The sequence below is a fragment of the Canis lupus genome, chromosome 21, assembly GCF_048164855.1.
Source record: "Canis lupus baileyi chromosome 21, mCanLup2.hap1, whole genome shotgun sequence".
In the NCBI taxonomy this organism is placed as follows: Eukaryota; Metazoa; Chordata; class Mammalia; order Carnivora; family Canidae; genus Canis; species Canis lupus.
In genome coordinates this window covers 4,584,215-4,602,290 of record NC_132858.1, presented here as the reverse complement: position 1 = coordinate 4,602,290, position 18,076 = coordinate 4,584,215, and the positions used below count along the sequence as shown (strand labels likewise).

Genomic DNA, 18,076 nt, shown 5'->3' with positions numbered 1-18,076 from the left:
TCTCTGAAGCTGAAATCCCCTTCTCTTCTCCCAACTTAGTGGCAGATCCTAACCATGAGTTGAGTGAATAGATCTCCCAGAGTGAGCTGAGTGTTCTGAGAGCCCCTTCTTCCCCATGTTGTGGTCAGTCCGTGTGATTGGTCACCTAACAATACTGACACATCCTGCAGTTAGGTTTAGGACTTGTGGCCCTTCAGGCTCAGCATTTGTATCATGTTAGCACCAACCTAAGAGCAGGTCATTTCCACGAAAGTTTCCCCACCCACTTCACTCATCCAGCCACCCATATATATGTGCCAAGAAGCACACATGGCGATCTGAGCTAGTCATGTTTTTTTTCTCCTTTAACCTGTAAGTGTGGTAAGAGACCTTGACAGTTCTCACCTCAAAACATCCTTGCTTTCTAGAATAAAAACAGTCATGATATATTTTTCAACATATTGCTGGATTTGATTGTCTGATATTTGGGTGCATTTTGGCATTCAGGTTCAAGTAAGATGGTTTAAGTTTTTTCTTTCCTGTGCTACCCTTGTGTCTTTATATCAAGGTTATGCCAACCTTATAAAATGAGTTAGTATTCTCTCTCTTTATTTTCATTACAAGGGTTTGTATCAGACTGGAATTTTGCATTTCTGTAATTAATGGTAAAACTTGTTGTAAAACCCATTATGCCTGGTATTTTTATGGTGGGTGGGAAGATTTTTTTTAATCTTTTTTTTTTTTTTTTTTTTCCACCTGAGAGAGAGAGTATGAGCAGGGTAGGGACAGAGGGAGAGAGAGAATCCGTTTTTGTTTTTTTTTTTTTTTTTTTTTTTTTAAGATTTAATTTATTTATTCATGAGAGACACAGAAAGAGAGGCACAGACACAGGCAGAGGGAGAAGCAGGCTCCATGCAGAGAGCCCGATGGGGGACTCGATCCGGGGACTCCAGGATCACACCCTGGGCCGAAGGCAGGCGCTAAACCACTGAGCACCCAGGGATCCCCGAGAGAATCCTAAGCAGGCTCCACACTCTGCTTAGAGCTGACCCAGGGCTCGATCTCCTGACCCTGAGAATATGACCTGAACCAAAATCAAGAGTCAGGCGCTTAACCAACTGAGCCACCCAGGTGCCCTAGGTGGAAAGATTTTTAACTCTAGATTTTTGTGATAATAGATTGATTGCTTGGGTTTTCTGTTCTTGAGTCAGTGATACTTCCAAGGAAAAAGCATTTTCCTATTTCCTCATTTATGGTTTCAAGTTTATTGCACAGTTATTTGCAGAATTGCCTTGTTTGTAATCTTGATTGTATCTACAATATGTCCTCTTACTATATCTAATATTACTGCACTTTTTCCTTTTTTTGTCCCATCACTTTTTTTTTTTTTGTCCCATCACTCTTGAAAGACATTTCTTTATTAGTCTTCAGAGCGCCAGCTCTTTGTTGTCATTTCTCTTCACTGAGCTTGTTTATGTATTATGGATTTCTGCTCTTACGTATTTCCCCTTTCCTCACCCTCCCTTGGGGTTATTCTCTGGCTCTTATTCTAACGATTGAGGTTGGATGCTTCAGCTTTACCTCCTCCCCAACCCCAGCCTGAAGAAAAGGGAAGAATTATGTGCCCTTTGGTGGGGCCACCACTTTGTCACATTTGCCAACCTCTATTTCTCTCTACATACAACACATGTGGTTTTCACATGGAGTTGTTAAGTCTCTTTAACCTCTTAATTTAGAACAGATGCCTTAATGGTTTTTCTTTTTTTTTCATTAAATGAGTTTTGACAACTCAGGCTGATTTCTTTTTTTTTTTTTAAGATTTATTTATTTATTTATGACCGACATAGAGAGAGAGAGAGGGGCAGAGACACAGGAGGAGGGAGAAGCAGGCTTCATGCTGGGAGCCTGATGTGGGACTCGGTCCCGGGACTCCAGGATTGCACCCTGGGCCAAAGGCAGGCACTAAACCGCTGAGCCACCCAGGGATTCCCCTCAGGCTGATTTCTTATGAAAATGTCCTCTATTCGGATTTGTGTGATTGTTTTGCATACTTAAATTTAGGTTAAACAATTTTAGCAAAAATAGCCTAGAAGTGATGTGTGCTTATTTGCATATCATAAAGCACATGATGGAGAATATCCAATTATTGGTGATGCTAATTTTTGTCACTTGGTTAAAGAGATGGCTTCTGGATCATTTTCCTACAAAGGTACTATTTTTCCATTGTGAAACAGTCTTATCCTTTAAGGCCAAAGTGTCCTTTGATGCAGCTCTATATGTATTTGTTCTTAGTTTTTTTTAATTGAGTTAAAGACAAAATTTCCCACCATAACCATTTTTTAGTATACAGTTGAATAGTGTTAAATACATTCACATTTCTGTGCAGTCTCCTTTTGTGACTGGCTTGTTTCACTCAGCATAATGTCTTCAAGGTTCATCCAAATTGTAGCTCATGTTAGAGTTTCCTCCCTTTTTAAGGCTGAACCATATCCTATTTTATGTATAAACTACATTTTGCTTATCCATTCTTCCATCGATGGACTCTTGAATTCCTTCTACCTTTAAGCTATTGTGAGTAATGCTGCTATGACATGGGTATATAAATATTTCTTTGAGACCTGCTTTCATTTCTTTTGGAGATACACCTGGAAGTGGAATTACTGGATAATATGGCAAATCTATTTTTAATTTTTTAAAGAACCACCACCATGCTGTTTTCCATAGTGGTGGCACCATTTTACATTCCCACTAACAGCACACAAGGTTCCAGTTTCTCCACATTTTCACCAACACATTAGGTTCTTTTTTCTAATAGTAGCTATCCTGATAGGTATGAAGTATCTATTGTTTTAATTATAGTCTAGTTTTGAGTGTTTTCTAATTTCCATTATGATTCCATTTTTGGTCCATAAAATATTAAATATTTAGTTGATTATTTTTAATAATGTAAGCACCTTCAAACCTACCACTACAAAACAAAGGCTAGGACTATACAATGACCCAAGCAACCATTTGCTTCCATCTCCTGCCCTAAACCCTGCTCATCCCACTTTCATTCCCCCACCCGAGGCAACCAGCTTAAACTTCAAATATGCTTTTTTTGTCTTCTTTCTGTGTGGTTTTCTTGTATCTATGGTTTTTTTTGTTGTTTTTTAAAGATTTTATTTATATGAGAGAGAGCACAAGTGGGGGGAGGGGTAGAAAGAGAAGCACACTCCCTGCCGAGCCTGTGGGACTCGATCTCAGGACCCCAGGATCATGACCTGAGCCCAAGGCAAATGCTTAACCAACTGAGCCACCCCGGTGTCCCTACATGTGCTTTTTAAAAGTTTTTTTTAACCTTGTGAAAAGGATAATATGCTGAATATCCTATTTGGAGGCTGACATTTTATTTACTATCACATTACTTTGATTTTCCTAATTGCTCTATATTGCCATTGTTCATTTGATTTGACTGTCAATATTTCCTCGTGGGACTATATCACAATTTATCCATTCACTCTTCTGCTGGTGGCCCTTGGGCTCTTTTTTTTTTTTCCCCCAATTGTAAACATTCTTGTAGATATGTCTGGGTATAAAATTTCTTCCTGGGACAGTTCTTAGGCATGGAATTCCTCAGTCAGAATTTTAGGTTATGCTGCCGAATGTTTTCCAAAGTGGCTACATTAGTTGACATTCACCAACAATGGATCCCTGAAGTGGATTTAATGATTTCTCCCTGTAGCCTCTCAGTTTTTGCTTAATGTATTTTGAGCTTATGTTATTTAGTACAACGTATTTAAAATTGCTACCTCCCTTTGTGAATCGAACCCTTCTTTATGGAGTGACACTTTCCATTCCTACAGATGCTTTTTATCTTAGTTTATCTGATGGTGGTATAATTCCCTTAGATCTCTTCTGCTTAGTATTTTTATTTTTGTCTGAGAGGTTATCTTCCATCCTGTTACTTTCAATCTGTTCATGTCCCCAGGCTTTACCTGTCTCTAGGACATGTATCTGGATCCTTAAAAACAGAATCACTCTTTTTGTTTTAACTGAAAGACTTAGCTCCTTTAACTTACTGTAATAATTGGTGTGTGGGGCCCATTTGTCATATTTGGATGACAGTTTGGATGGATATAAATTTCAGGATTCTAAATTCTTTTCCTTTAATACTTTGAAAATATTACTCCATTTGCTTCTTGCTTTCAATGTTGCTATTGAAAAATCTGATGTTGGTCTGATTCTCGTTGCTTTGTATGTCATATGCTCTTTCCTCTCCATGTTATCTCTGATATTCTTAAAGTTCTAGATGGTGTATATAGATGTGAGGTTTTGTTTTTGTTTTTGTTTTTGTTTTTTAAAGGAAGGCAGACTGCCACATGCAGTGCCTCGTTTGGATGTGTCTAGAGTCTTGGAAGCTTGACTACTGCCCTATGTTCTCCTACAAATGGACCTCAAGGGCTTGTTTGGAGGTTCTAGCAGGGGAGCACAGCTACTATATATCCTTGACCGAAGAGGAAGCCTCCTCTATCAGAGAAGGTTGTCCTCTTCAACTAAGTGTAGGGACACATGTGGAGCAGTAGGGAGGAAGGGGACACACACCTAGCCAACCAGATCAGCTGAATCAACCCTGGCAATCAATGGGGTGATGGATGTCACAGCCAGATTGCCCTCACATCCTCCTTTTTCTTCTTTTGGCATTCTCTGGGCATTTTTTGATGCAAGATGTTTTATTTTGTATTATTCCAGGAAATTGTCTCCATTATTTCTTCAAATATTTTTCCTTTCCATGTTTATATTTCTCTCTAGAATCCCTGTTACTCAGATTTTAGCTCCTTCTACCTTCCATATCTATTTGCTTTTATTTGTTTTTATTGTACAGTCATTTTTTAAAAGATTATTTATTTACATATTCATGAGAGACACACAGAAAGAGGCAGAGACACAGGCAGAGGGAGAAGCAGGTTCTCAGCCCAATGTGGGACTCGATCCTGGGTCTCCAGGATCACGCCCTGGGCTGAAGGTGGCGCTAAACCGCTGAGCCACCAGGGCTGCCCTGTACAGTCATTTTTTTTCTTCAATCCTTCCTCTTAGACTTTCTTCGTCTGGTCTTGGGATTTCTCTGTTTTATGCCTGAAATGTATCCCTTCTGTCGGACATCCCATCTGTTGTGTTCGTTACTTCCACTCAGGCTGGCTTTTCTAGCAGGCTAAAACTGCAGCTAACCATACTAAATGTCCTTCATAGAGGACTCTGGAAGCCAGTGGCTAACACTTCAGCAATAGCCCCGAGGCACAAGGCAGCGAGGGTATTTTCCCATCAACGCACAGTAATCATCATGGTTGGACGGCTGCTCCTGGGGGCGTTAGCTTTCAGCCTGCCCATGCATGGGTAGACCAGGCTATGGTGACAAAGCAAAGTCCTCAGACTGAGAGTTGCAGATGGCAGCCATGGAAATCTGGCCAGCATGCATAGATTTTGTGCCAAGGGGTATGTGCAGGGTTCTTAGCTACAGGAAGAAGACCATGAAGGCAAACCCCTGAGTACTGGCGGAATAAAATTTCCAAAGCAGAGACTAGTTCCAGGGGGTCTGAAGGAGACAAGGCTCAGTGGCAGCACTTGGTTCACAGCTTCCCCATCTTCCAGAGCTCCTTGCTGCAGAGGCCCTTCAGGCATGGTCTCTTGTCTGCTGGCCCCTTTACTAGAAGGTTTTAGTAAAATTCTTAAATGTAGAGTCTGCTGCCTTCAATATACAAAGAAGCTAAACTGGTATAGGACTTGTTACTTTGCCAGCAATTTATCCTTAATAGTTGCCCAGATGTCCCCCAGGGTAGTTACCAGGCTTGCATGACCCTAGATTTTGCCTTCACTCAAAGCCCAACCATCTCTTCCTTCCCGTATCTGAGGAGCATGCAAGCCTAGCTGGGCAGTTTACTTAGCAGGAACCAGGGTCCGTATGATCAAGGTAGTGGAAAGGCAGGACAGCAGCTGTAGCTCACACTGTGCTCCAGTATGACGCATGGATGACACACTGCAAGAGACGCCACCATCCCAACCGAAGGCATTAAGGCACTTTGCATACCTTGCCTGGTTACCCAGAGGAACAAAGCACTAGTGATGTCCTAGGCTGTCTCTTGAGTGCCAATAGTGGCGACAGTTTTTTCCAGTTGTTATGATAGAGTCTGCTGCTGCTAAAATGTGGCTGGTATGTAAACCTTGGTCACTCAGAGTGAGGTGCCAAGCACCAGAAACCTTTGTTCCTAACCAGTACCAGTTGTTAAACAGGGAGATGGTCCCAGGTGTCACTCTGTTCTCATTCATTCTGGAATGCGAACAGCACTCCCTTTTCCTCCTCCTGATTTGAGCCATGGTTGCAATCCTGGGACCTGGGCCCAGGGCCCACAGGAGGCTGCTGGCTCCACATTCTGTCAGGATTTCTAGAAGCAACCAGCAGAGGACACCATTGGCACGTCCAACTGGTGAGGCAGCACCTGCCCCAGCTCTGTAGCACCCAAACCGTCCCTTCAGACTGACTGTATAATCCCAGAAGGGCAGCAGCACACCACGGGACTCTCTTCCGTAGGCACTAGCAGTCCCCTCCCCTCTGAAAGATACAAAATGGAGAGAGGTGGGAGCTGCCCTTATCTTTCAGTTTTCAAGTCCCCAATCAGGGTGCTGGGGATTCAGCAGTACCTGTCCCCCTAGAAACCCAGTTTCAGAAAATGGTATGGTCAGGCGGCCATACAGGACCGGATGGAACAAGCGGGAGGGGACGAGACCTCAGAACTCTAAAGGGATGTCTTCCCCAGAGACCTCAGCCCGCTCTTTCAAGTGTTCCCGTCTAGATATTGCTGAAGCTTTCAGACTCTTACTTCCCTTGCCCCCCCTCCCTTGGCTTGTCTCCAAAGCCTCTGAGTGCTTTCCTCTTCCATAATTTAGCATTTTGGTAATCATGGTCTGCCTTACCAAACCATCTGTGGCCATACATATGAGAGGGGCTTTTGCAGGGAGGGCCTCTGCTTTCTTGGTTCTTTCTGTCCAAACACTTTTGGGAAACCCCACCCCAACCCTCCTCATTCCCTAGGGCAGAGCATGTAGCGGCACAGTGAACAATTTTACTTCTCTTAGTGTCTCCCAGAACAGAAGGACAGAGACAGGAAAGTCCAGGGGTCTGAGGAAGGGTGGGTAAGGTGGTGCACCCACACTGGGCAGGGGTATATGAAGTTTGGAAGGTACAGGGCTTGTAATGCCAGGCTAAGGGATTTTGATGAGAACCTCTCTCTCTTTCTTTTATTTTTTTATTTTTTTAAATTTTTATTTATTTATGATAGTCACAGAGAGAGAGAGGCAGAGACACAGGCAGAGGGAGAAGCAGGCTCCATGCACCGGGAGCCCGATGTGGGATTCGATCCCGGGTCTCCAGGATCGCGCCCTGGGCCAAAGGCAGGCGCCAAACCGCTGCGCCACCCAGGGATCTCTCTCTTTCTTTTAAAAGATTAATTTTAGGGACACCTGGGTGGGTCAGCAGTTACGCGCCTGCCTTTGGCTCAGGGCATGATCCTGGAGTCCCAGGATCGAGTCCCACATCAGGCTCCCTGCATGGAGCCTGCTTCTCTCTCTGCCTGTGTCTCTGCCTCTCTTTCTGTCTCTCATGAATAAATAAATAAAATATTTTAAAATAATAATAATAAAAGATTCATTTTATTTATTTTAGGGAGGGAGAGCACAAGCAGAAGGGGCAGAAGGAGAGGGAAAGAGAATCTCAAGAAGACTACATATTCAATGTGGAGCCCCCACGCGGGGCTCAATCCCAGGACCCTGAGATCATGACCTGAGGTGAAGTGAGACACTTAACCAACTGAGCCACCCAGGCCCCCCCAATGTGCAGAATCTCTTGAGATGGCAGGATCTGATCCATCAGGTCTGGAAAAGGGAGACAGGTGTGGCAGAAAGGGCTGTGGCCCAGCCTAGCCTTAGTGCAGCCCCTAAGCAGGGCTGACTCTGTCTTCCCAAGGTGTTGGAGCTTCAGAGAAATGGCCATGGAAACTTGGACTCACCCCAGCCCGGTGAGCAAGGACGGCCATCCTATCCTATACCAAGGCGAGGGCATGCAGACCAAAAGAATATAGGAGTTTATCACCGACAGAAGGAATTTCCAGAAGGTGAACTTCAGAAAGAAGGAAAATGACTCTAGAGAAGAGACCTGAGAGGCAAGAAGGAATAGTGGTGATGTCGAATTTGGGTAAGGGGTGGCGGGGGGAGGCGGCTCTTAAAAAGTCAAAGTACTGGAGAACACAACCCCTTAAGAACAGGGGTAGTAATAATGTGTTATAAAGGCTTTAGGGCACCTCGTGTCTCAGTGGTTGAGCATCTGCCTTTGGCTCAAGTTGTGATCTTGGGGTCCTGGGATCGAGTCCCACATCGGGCTCCCCACAGGGAGCCTGCTTCTCCCTCTGCCTGTGTCTCTGCCTCTCTCTCTGTGTCTCTCATGAATAAATAAGTAAAATCTTAAAAAAAAAAAAAAAGAAGGATTTCATACCTGTAGGGCAAGTTTGAAAAATTCACCATATAGTGCTAGAACCCCACTGGAAATCTCTGAAGCAACTGTAGCAGGAAGACAGCAGGTTACAAGCCTGGAAAATGACAGACCCTTAAAGATAGAAAGAAGAAGTGAGCTTCTTACTAGTTCCTTACACTTCAAGTGAACAGAAGAGTTTATGGACTTTCCTCCATTCTCACGCTGGATATTTGGTGAGTTACGTAATTATTCAAAACAATGCTTGACGTATCTTAACATGAACTTAGTATTTATTTCATAAGAGAAAAAGACAAACTCCCTGAAATGTAAGAACCAGCTTATAGAATAATACAATGAGCAATAGGAACTTGTTTTAGCTTAACATTTTTTTAATGAAGCAATTTACAATCTTATAAAAGGAGCCAATGTTTCTGATACTTTTTGCTCCTTCATAATAAGGGGACTTACATTTTTTTGCCTTCACCATCTTTAATCATCTTTCCAAACTCTTATTTGGTAATTATTCAGGAACTCCAATTGTGTCAAGGTCAATCTTGGTATTTTATATTATCCTAGGGAGTTATTCATTCCCTCTGAATTATCCAGCTGGTTGTTGTACTTTTTCTCAGCACATTCTCTAGTGATTATTTTTATTTCTCCTGGATCTGTGATAATGAACCTGCACCAGTCCTCTTTCTCAAGCCTATGTATCTTTAAAGTTCTGTTTTGTTTTTTACTGTGAGTGTTTTATTTAAGCATTTTTGTTTACAAAAATATGGAACAACTCACCAATGTGCTGTGTCATCCTTGTGCAGGAGCCATGCTAAATCTTCTCTATTGTTCCAGTTTTAGCACATGTCCTGCTGAAGCGAACACTTTAAGTTTCTTTTTTCTTTTTCTTTTTAAGATTTATTTGTTTTTTTTAGAGGGGGAAGGGGCTGAGGGAGAGGAAGAGAGAGAGAATCTTAAGCAGACTCTGCGCCAAGCATGGAGCCTAATGAGAGGCTCGATCTCACCACCCTGAGATCACAGCCCAAGCTGATTTTAGTATATGTGCTGCCGAAGCGAGCACCACAGCCCAAGCTGAAATCAAGAGTCAGACGCTCAGCCAACTGCGCCACCCAGGCACCTGCACTTTAAGTTTCTTATTGAAGGGACGCCTGGGTAGCTCAGCAGTTGAACTTCTGTCTTTGGCTCAGGGCGCAGTCCTGGTCCTGGGATTGAGTCCTGCATCGGACTCCCTGCATGGAGCCTGTTTCTCCCTCTGTCTGTGTCTGCCTCTCTGTGTGTGTCTCTCATGAATATATAAGAAATAAAATAAAATAAAAATTCTTATTGAAGAATAGGCATACAATAAAGTACACAAACAATAAGTATACAGCTCAATATATTTTCACAAAGTGAGCAAACACTCCTGTATCCAGCATCCAGATGAAGAAATGAAACACGTCCACCTCGGCTTCCTACTTGCTCCTCGTTGCTCCATTTCAATCTCTATCCCCAAAAACAATATACTTACTTCTAACAGTGTAAATTACCTTTGTCTGTCTTTATAGTCATGGAATCAATGTGTACGATTTTATATGTGGCTTATAGTGTACTGTGTCTATGAGTCACCCATGGCTTTAATTCTATTATATGAATATCCACCATTTATCCATTCTACTTTTTTTTTTTAAGATTTTATTTATTTATTCATGAGAGACATAGAGAGAAACAGAGAGGCAGAGACACAGGCAGAGGGAGAAGCAGGCTCCATGGAAGGAGCCTGACGTGGGACTTGATCCAAGGTCTCCAGGATCACGCCCTGGGCTGAAGGCGGCGCTAAACCGCTGAGCCACCCGGGCTGCCCCCATTCTACTGTTAATGGACATTTGGGTTGTTTCCAGTTTGGGATGGTAATAAATAGAGCTGTTCTGAACATTCTCTTGTTCATGCTTTTGGCTGAACATACATTTTTCTGTTGCTAAGCCAACATATTTTTGCTCTCTTCTTTTTAAAGTTTTATAATAGGAATTTTCAAATATCCTCAAAAGTAGATGAAATGGAATAGCAAACCCATGAAACCCATAACCCAGCTTCGATAAACATCATCTTGGGAGCCCAAACTCATACATCCCCATGTTTTTCTTTTCTTTCTTTATTTTTCAATGTCGGAGGAACTTAAAGCAAATTCCAGGTCTCATTCCATCCTCCTGGTTGTACACATTGTAAAGTACATATCATATCATAATATATGTACACATATATGTTTCTCTAGCAGAGGATTATTTTCTTAACATAACCATCATGCCCGTATCATACTCAATCACATTTCCTGATTTTATAGTCTGTGTTCAGATTGCTCTGATAATCTTAAAAATGTTTCTCTATCCTGTTTGTGTGAGGGTCCAATCAGGGTCTGTCTGCATTATTCATTCCTGTGGATGTCTCTATGTCTCTTTCATCTATCACAGTCCCCTCTCACCATTTCTCATGATTTTTATTTTTGGTGAAATGAGTTCACTTGCTTGCAGATTGCCCACGCATGATTTGGCTGATTGCATCCTCGTGGTGATGTCTAATGTGCTCTGCTGCCCGTTTTTCATGTAGACTGGTAGGTACATTTAGAAGCTATTATTTTGGAAAGAACACTTCACAGGCGATGCTTGTGCATCACATCAGGAGGCGTGTTCTGCTTTTTGTTTTGTTTTTGCTTTTAAATTAATATATCTTTATTTTTAAATTTTATTTAAATTCAATGAATTAACAAATAATGTCTTATTGGTTTCAGAGGTCGAGGTCAGTGACTCATCAGTCTTACATAACACCCAGTGCTCATCATATCACGTGTCCTCCCTCATGCCCATCTCCCAGTTACCCCATCCCCCAGAGTGTTCTGATTTTAATGATGTGACAATTGACTCATGGGTTCAGGAGTTGTTGGCAAAATGCACCAGTTATAAAGTCCCCTATCAACCTTCATGTGATGGTTTTAGCAGCTGTTGATTATGCTCACCTACATCCTTCATTAACTAGGCATTATGAAATGGTGATTTTTCTAATTAGATCATTAGTTCCGCAGTCTTAGCTGAAATTTTTCTAAAAGGAAAAGCTTTTCATTATCAGCTATTTGGTTACCCTGAAATATAATCAAGTACAAGACAGGCAAGAAGTCTTGATTTTTTTCTTTTTTCTTTTTTCTTTTTCTTTTTTTTTTTAGCACCAATTTCAACATAAATATTTGGTGCCTATACTAGCCAGAGCCCAGTCAGGAGACAGAAACTAACTATACCAACTACTTCAATGGTGAAAATATCTTCTAAAGAAATGTTAAACGAGGTCTTTAGGAATTAAAAAGGCAGAACAGTGAACAGGGAGGTATCACAGAACAACTAGAGGGAGAGGGAACTCCCCTAGAGCTGGGGGAGAAAAGGGAAGAGTTGGGGATGATTAGACTTCAGAAGCCGGCAGGCGGGAGGGGCCCCACAGAGCTGGGGGACCAACAGCCCCGAGCACTGCTCAGCTGAGCCGCAAACCCCTAGCGCTTCTCATCCTTGTCCTAGTTGTAGAGGAGACCTGGCGGCAAGGGGGGGTGTGGGGGGGTGGGGACGGACACGATACCTTGACACCTTCATTACCAGCATTGTGCCCAAGCAACCTCCCAAAGTGACTGAATTTTAAAAGTCTTATTATGAACTCATGATTTTTTAAAAATGTATTTGAGTGTGTTTGAACCCATGCAGTCATTAATACTTTTGATGCTTAAATTGTCCCATCTCTGGCTAGTGGCGGTCCCTTACAGGTGGCTCCTGTGTCAATTTGACAAGACCCCAATAGTATTTCATAGCTTCCTTGCTGTCTAGCGTGATGAGATATGTCAGACTTTTCTTGCATATTTTCTGCCCCAGACCCAGAGTCAGCCTTTCTCCAAAGAGCCCTGGTTCCTTTTAGTGGTGGGTGTCATTTGAAGAGTGTTGCTCACTGAGTTGTCTTTGCTTGGAGGTCTCTGCAGTGGACAGAGATAAGAAGAATGTATTTCTTTTGAAACAAAAAATAAATTACGGGGGTGCCTGGCTGGGACGTCTAAAAAGTATGCCACTCTTCATCTCAGGGTCATGAGTTCAAGCCCCATATTCAGTGTAGAGCCTACTTAAGCAGGTAAAAAACACAAATTATGACTTCATACTGATATTTATAATTCAAAAGTAAGATTACAAAATTGTATATAACTTTAAAACTTATATCTGTTATGCAAAAAAATGTGGCTCCTAATAATATTAACATTATTATTTATTAGCTATGTAAACATGTGTTAAAATAGCTACACCACTATCAGTACTAACAATAAACACATTATTTAATAAACTATTAAACACATTTAAGATTTCTTAAATTTAATTAATTTCTTTTTTTTAATTTATTTATGATAGTCACATCACAGAGAGAGAGAGGCAGAGACACAGGCAGAGGGAGAAGCAGGCTCCATGCACCGGGAGCCCGACGTGGGATTCGATCCTGGGTCTCCAGGATCGTGCCCTGGGCCAAAGGCAGGCACTAAACTGCTGCGCCACCCAGGGTTCCCAAATTTAATTAATTTCTTAATGGTTCTTTTTTCCTCAGTAGATATCCCAGTAAGGGTGCAAGGTCAAAATGATGTATTTTTTTTATTTATTTATTTATTTATTTATTTATTTATTTATTTATTTTTAAAATGATGTATTTTTAAATCATTCAAGGGGCTCCTAGCTAGCTCAGTTGGTGGAGTACGCAACTCTTGATCTTGGGGTCGTAGGTTCAAGTCCCACACTGAGGGTAGAGATTACTTTAAAAAATAAAATCTTAAAATTTTTTTTTTTAAGATTTACTTATTTGAGGAATACCTGGGTGGCTCAGTGATTGAGCGTCTCCCTTTGGCTCAGGCTGTGATCCCAGGGTTCTGGGATCAAGTCCCACATCAGGCTCTCCCGAAAGGAGCCTGTTTCTCCCTCTGCCTATTTCTCTGCCTCTGTGTCTCTCATGAATAAATAAATAAAGGCTCTTTTTTGTAAAAAAAAAAAAAAAAGATTTATTTATTTGAGAGGGAAAGAGAAGGAAGAGGCAGAGAGAGAGAATCCGGAAGTAGACTGCCCACTGAGTGTGGAGCCCCACACGGGGCTCCATCCCAGGACCCTGAGATCATGACCTATGCCAAAATCAAGAGCCAGCCACTTAACATATTGAGCCACCCAAGCACTCCCTCCAAAATAAAACCTAAAAAAAAAAAAAAAAAAAAAAAGAAAGCATCTCCCTCAGGATCAGCTGTGAAAATCTCATTGCTTTAAAAACAAAATCATTCAAAATAATTCTTTGTTATGCTGTGTTGTTTATGCAATCACTTGATATAAATTGGGTTCATTTGTTTATTACACTTTTAGGGACTGCTTTATTAACTTACTTTAAAAAAATAATGTGGGGCAGCCTGGGTGGCTCAGCAGTTTAGCACCACCTTCAGCCCAGGGTGTGATCCTGGAGACCCCGGATGGAGTCCCACATCAGGCTCCCTGCATGGAGCCCGCTTCTCCCTCTGCCTGTGTCTCTGCCTCTCTCTGTGTGTCTCTCATGAATAAATAAATAAAATATTTTTTAAAAATAATGTAAAGCGGTGCCTGCGTGGCTCAGTGAGTAAAGCGACTGCCTTTGGCTCAGGTCATGATCCCAGGGTCCTGGGATGGAGTTATGCATAGCATGGAGCTCCCTGCTCAGCCGGGAGTGTGCTTCTCCCTCTAGCCCTCCTCCCTGCTTATGCTCTCTCTCTCTTTCTCACACTCTCTCAAATAAAATCTTTAAAAGATAAGTAAATAGAAATAATGTAAAATATTTACCTGGTTTCAAAGTTAGAAAACAAGACACATCAGAGAAGAGCAGACTTCTTCCATGTCTCCACTTATTTTTTCTTCCATTGTTTCTTTTAGATGAGATTATTTGAATATATTAATACTCCCTCCCTTTGCACTCAAAAGTTCAGAGGTCTGTGTAGCTTTAGCAGTCTCGATTCTTCAAGCTTTTGCTCTTAGAATTTTACAAGGAACATATACCCCTTTGTACAAAAAAACAACTGGACTCTAAAAATAACTTTTAAAATGATGTCTTCTGAGACTGAAAGGCTTTAGGTGGAGCCAGGCCAGAGAAGCCTCTGCTGGGTGGGGAGTGGGTGCTGCAGCCCAAGCAGAGTGAGGAAAGCATCCCTGCCTATCAGTGGGGGTGAGGTCTGAGCAGCCTGGGGGCCTGGAGGGCTGGGGGTGGTAGCCAGTGGGGGCAAGGGGAGCCTGAAGGCAGTGAGGGGCGTTGTGGGGGTGGAGGGAGGAAGACATCTGCGCTGGGGGCAGAGGTGGCATCAGTGGCCCAGCCAAGGAGCACTGGAAAATGGGTGAAGTGGGAAGAAGTGGATGATGGCCTGGAGACTAGATACATACTGGAAACTGATCCAAGAAGTCATTATCTTGAAGAGAAAGGGAGGCAGGCTCCCCATTATCAGAGAAGGGCATTAGATGTGAAAAGAAGCAGCACAGAATGAGCCCTGTTGGTGTTGGACGGAATTGGAGCAATCACCGTTTTCAATACCCGCAGGTACAGAGACATGAATACAGATGGAAGGGTGATCTGTTGGTTTCTTAGCTCCATCACTGAGAGGGCTTGAGAGGGGGGACACCTCCTAGCAGTGAGCACACACAACACCCAGACCTTGGGTTTTAATACTGCCTTCACCGAAAGGAATCGGGTGCTCTGGGGAAATGGCCCATTCCAGGTGGAGGGCAGAGTGAGTGCAGCCAAACCTTGGAGCATTAAAGGATGGACACATCAGGGGCGCCTGGGGGGCTCAGTCGGTAAGCATCTGCCTTTGGCTCAGGTCATGATCCCAGGGTCCTGGGATGGAGCCCCACTTCAGGCTCCCTGCTCTGCGGGGAGTCTGCGTCTCCCTTTTCCTCTGCTGCTCCCCCTGCTTGTGTATTCTGTTAAATAAATAAAATGTTAAAAAAAAAATGATGAATGCATCAAAAAGCTTCCAGGGGCTCCCACTGGCAAAACTTGGGAAATCTGAAGTGGGAGCTTCTCTCTCCGTCTGGAAGCTGAGGAGCAGGGGCTCGGTGGGCTTAGGAATCACACCAGGAGACCCGTCACCAAGGACAGAAGGAGAATTTGAATGCTCCTGCCGCCACACACCCCCTCCTCTGGTAAACAGTCCCTTCTGGGTCCTTGACATTGAAACCCCAGAGGCTTGAGAGTGCAGAGCCAGCCTCCTTCAGCAGCCCGAGCCAAGCCCCACCGGAGGACGCCAGTGGGGACAGGTGGGGTGCGGGCTCCAGGGGACAGTTGTGGGTTCAGCACCTCGGGGGCAGACAGGTAAGAATTCAGCCCACCTGCTCCAGTCTGGGCACAGTCCAGGGGGGCACCTCTTTCCTATTGCATGGGATACCCTGCCTGAGCCCCCAGGGTAGGAAGTGAAGCCCCAGGGTGAAGGCTTCCAAGTTCAGCCAGCACCCTTTGGAGGGGGCAGGGAGAAAAGTAGGGACTCTGCTGGATCCGGAAGGGGGCAGGTTCTGGTCCTGTGGGCTTGACAGACCTTCCCCCACAACAGGAAACACAGAACAGGCCATTAACTGCTGGGTACGGTCCCTGGGACTTGACGGGGTTGGGGGGTACCCGGGAAGAGGGTGGGCACAACCCAGAGCCAGAACCAGGTACTGCTGGAACCAGGAGGGGAGCGGTCCGCCCCGCTCACTGCCCAGCTCCCGCCCGCTTCTGACAGTTGGCCTCTGTGCTGGGGAGCCCACCACGCTCCCAGAAGGGCCTCCCTGGGAGCTGAGCTGGGCAGGGGGTGGAGAAGGGGTCCCAGGTGGCCCCTGGGTCTTTGAGTGAGGGTGTTGGTGGGTGCTGGTGGCAGAGAAGGAAGATGCTGGCAACGGGCTAAATGGGCTTCTGTAAGTTACGGCTGTGCTCTCCGGAGCCTTCTGAGGGGCCAGGCCCCATGTGCAAGCCAGGCCTCCAGTCCTGTTCACACCGGGTGTTGTCCACCCGGCAGGCAGTCTGGCCCTGCTCATCCCCCGCCTGCCACCAGCTCAGTCCCTAGGTATTGAAGTAACAGAAAGATGAACGTCCTCAACCACGCTTGATACCAGCTCTGGAAGCCTGAGACCATGTCCCCTGTTTTGCAAGTAATACTGAGACTGGGGACCCAGTGGTAAGTCGCCCAAGGTCAGACAGCAGGTCAATGGAAAAGCCACCCTGCTGGCTCCGGCCCCCAGGCCCAGGCTGGGAGCTCCCCACCCTCACGGCAGCCTCGCAGTGGCAGTACTAGCCCCGTGGGGGCCCATCTGGGCAGGTGAGGGTGCTGGGGCCCCTCCACGGACCAGCAGACCTGGGATGCGCCCTTTCTCTGGCTCTGCCTCCCCTACGGGATCAGGCCTCAATGGATTTGGTGGCCCTGGGCTCCCCTATCTCATGGGAGCCAAGTGGACTCCTTGCTGCCTCCCAGCCCCAGCCAGATGCGTAGGCACAGCCTGGGAGGGGGCGAGCATCAGGGGAGGGAAGAGCAAGCACCTGGCCTGGAGGTGGCAGCCGGTGTGGGAAGAGGAAGCAGGCAGACAGCACCGCCCAGGGGGCTTCCTGGAGGTGGCCCCAAAGTGTCCCCGGAAGCCTCTCCTAGTCCCTAGTGCACCATTTACTGTCTACTCAGTTATGAGGGTCAGAGTCAGGAGGCAGCTTGGGCCAGAATGGATGTTTGACCCTGGTCCACTGTTGCTCCAGACAAGGCCTTGGCCGTTTTCCGGCTCTGATGGTGGTGACAAAGTTCTAGGTGACCGCTGCCGGCAGAGGGGCCGCATGAGCTCTGATTTGAGCACAGCCAGTTGGGGGGCGGGGGGCCCTGTGCCGGGCTCAGGCCTTGTGTGCTCACCACTAGATGGGTGTCGTGAGCTCCTGGAGGAACGCTGTGTCCAGGTGCTGCAAGCCTGCAAGCAGCCTCCCTGAGGGACCGGAGTGGCAGCCAAGGTGAAAATGACGTCAGAGGGAGACCCCACACGAAGGGTCGGCATGCTCAAGGAAGTGCCATGTGACGGCTTGCTAGGTTTGTCACGCCACTGTCACCATGAGCATTCCCTTAGAGCCAGCGGCTGTGTTGTCCTTGCTCAGGTGCTTTCCAAGATCACTTAAACCAGCTTTTTCTTCTACTTTCATTAAAACAAAAATAATCTGTGAACTGCCTGGAACGCTCTTGGGCCTCGGCTGGGGCAGGACCCCAGTTCTGACTCCCATGGGAGCCCCTGGTGGCCCTGCCCTCCATTCGGGGCTCTGGCACGTTCCTGGGGAGATGTCCTTCAGAGCTCACCTCCCTGAGTAACCACACGTGGGGCCAAGGCGGCGAGGAGCGTGGTGGCCCCCTCACCCTGCGGGGAGCCCGGCCCATTAAAACACAGAGTCCTGAGCCCCAGGCCGGTGGTTTGTGTACCAACGGTCGCTGGGAGACGGAGGTGCTAAAAACACCTCCACTGGTCCCCTAAAGCCAGCCCTGCTGGGGATAAGATGTGACCTTTGACAAGCAGCCAGGCACTGTAAGACACGGACACTCAGGGGTGAGGG

At 45.3% G+C, this 18,076-nt stretch overlaps 1 non-coding gene across 1 annotated transcript; it reads right to left on the bottom strand.

The window, feature by feature from the left end:
• Positions 1 to 9,248: 9,248 nt before the first annotated feature.
• Positions 9,249 to 9,353, bottom strand: LOC140613679 (U6 spliceosomal RNA). The gene has a single exon (XR_012014571.1). It is a non-coding gene; the product is annotated as a U6 spliceosomal RNA (small nuclear RNA).
• Positions 9,354 to 18,076: the final 8,723 nt, after the last annotated feature.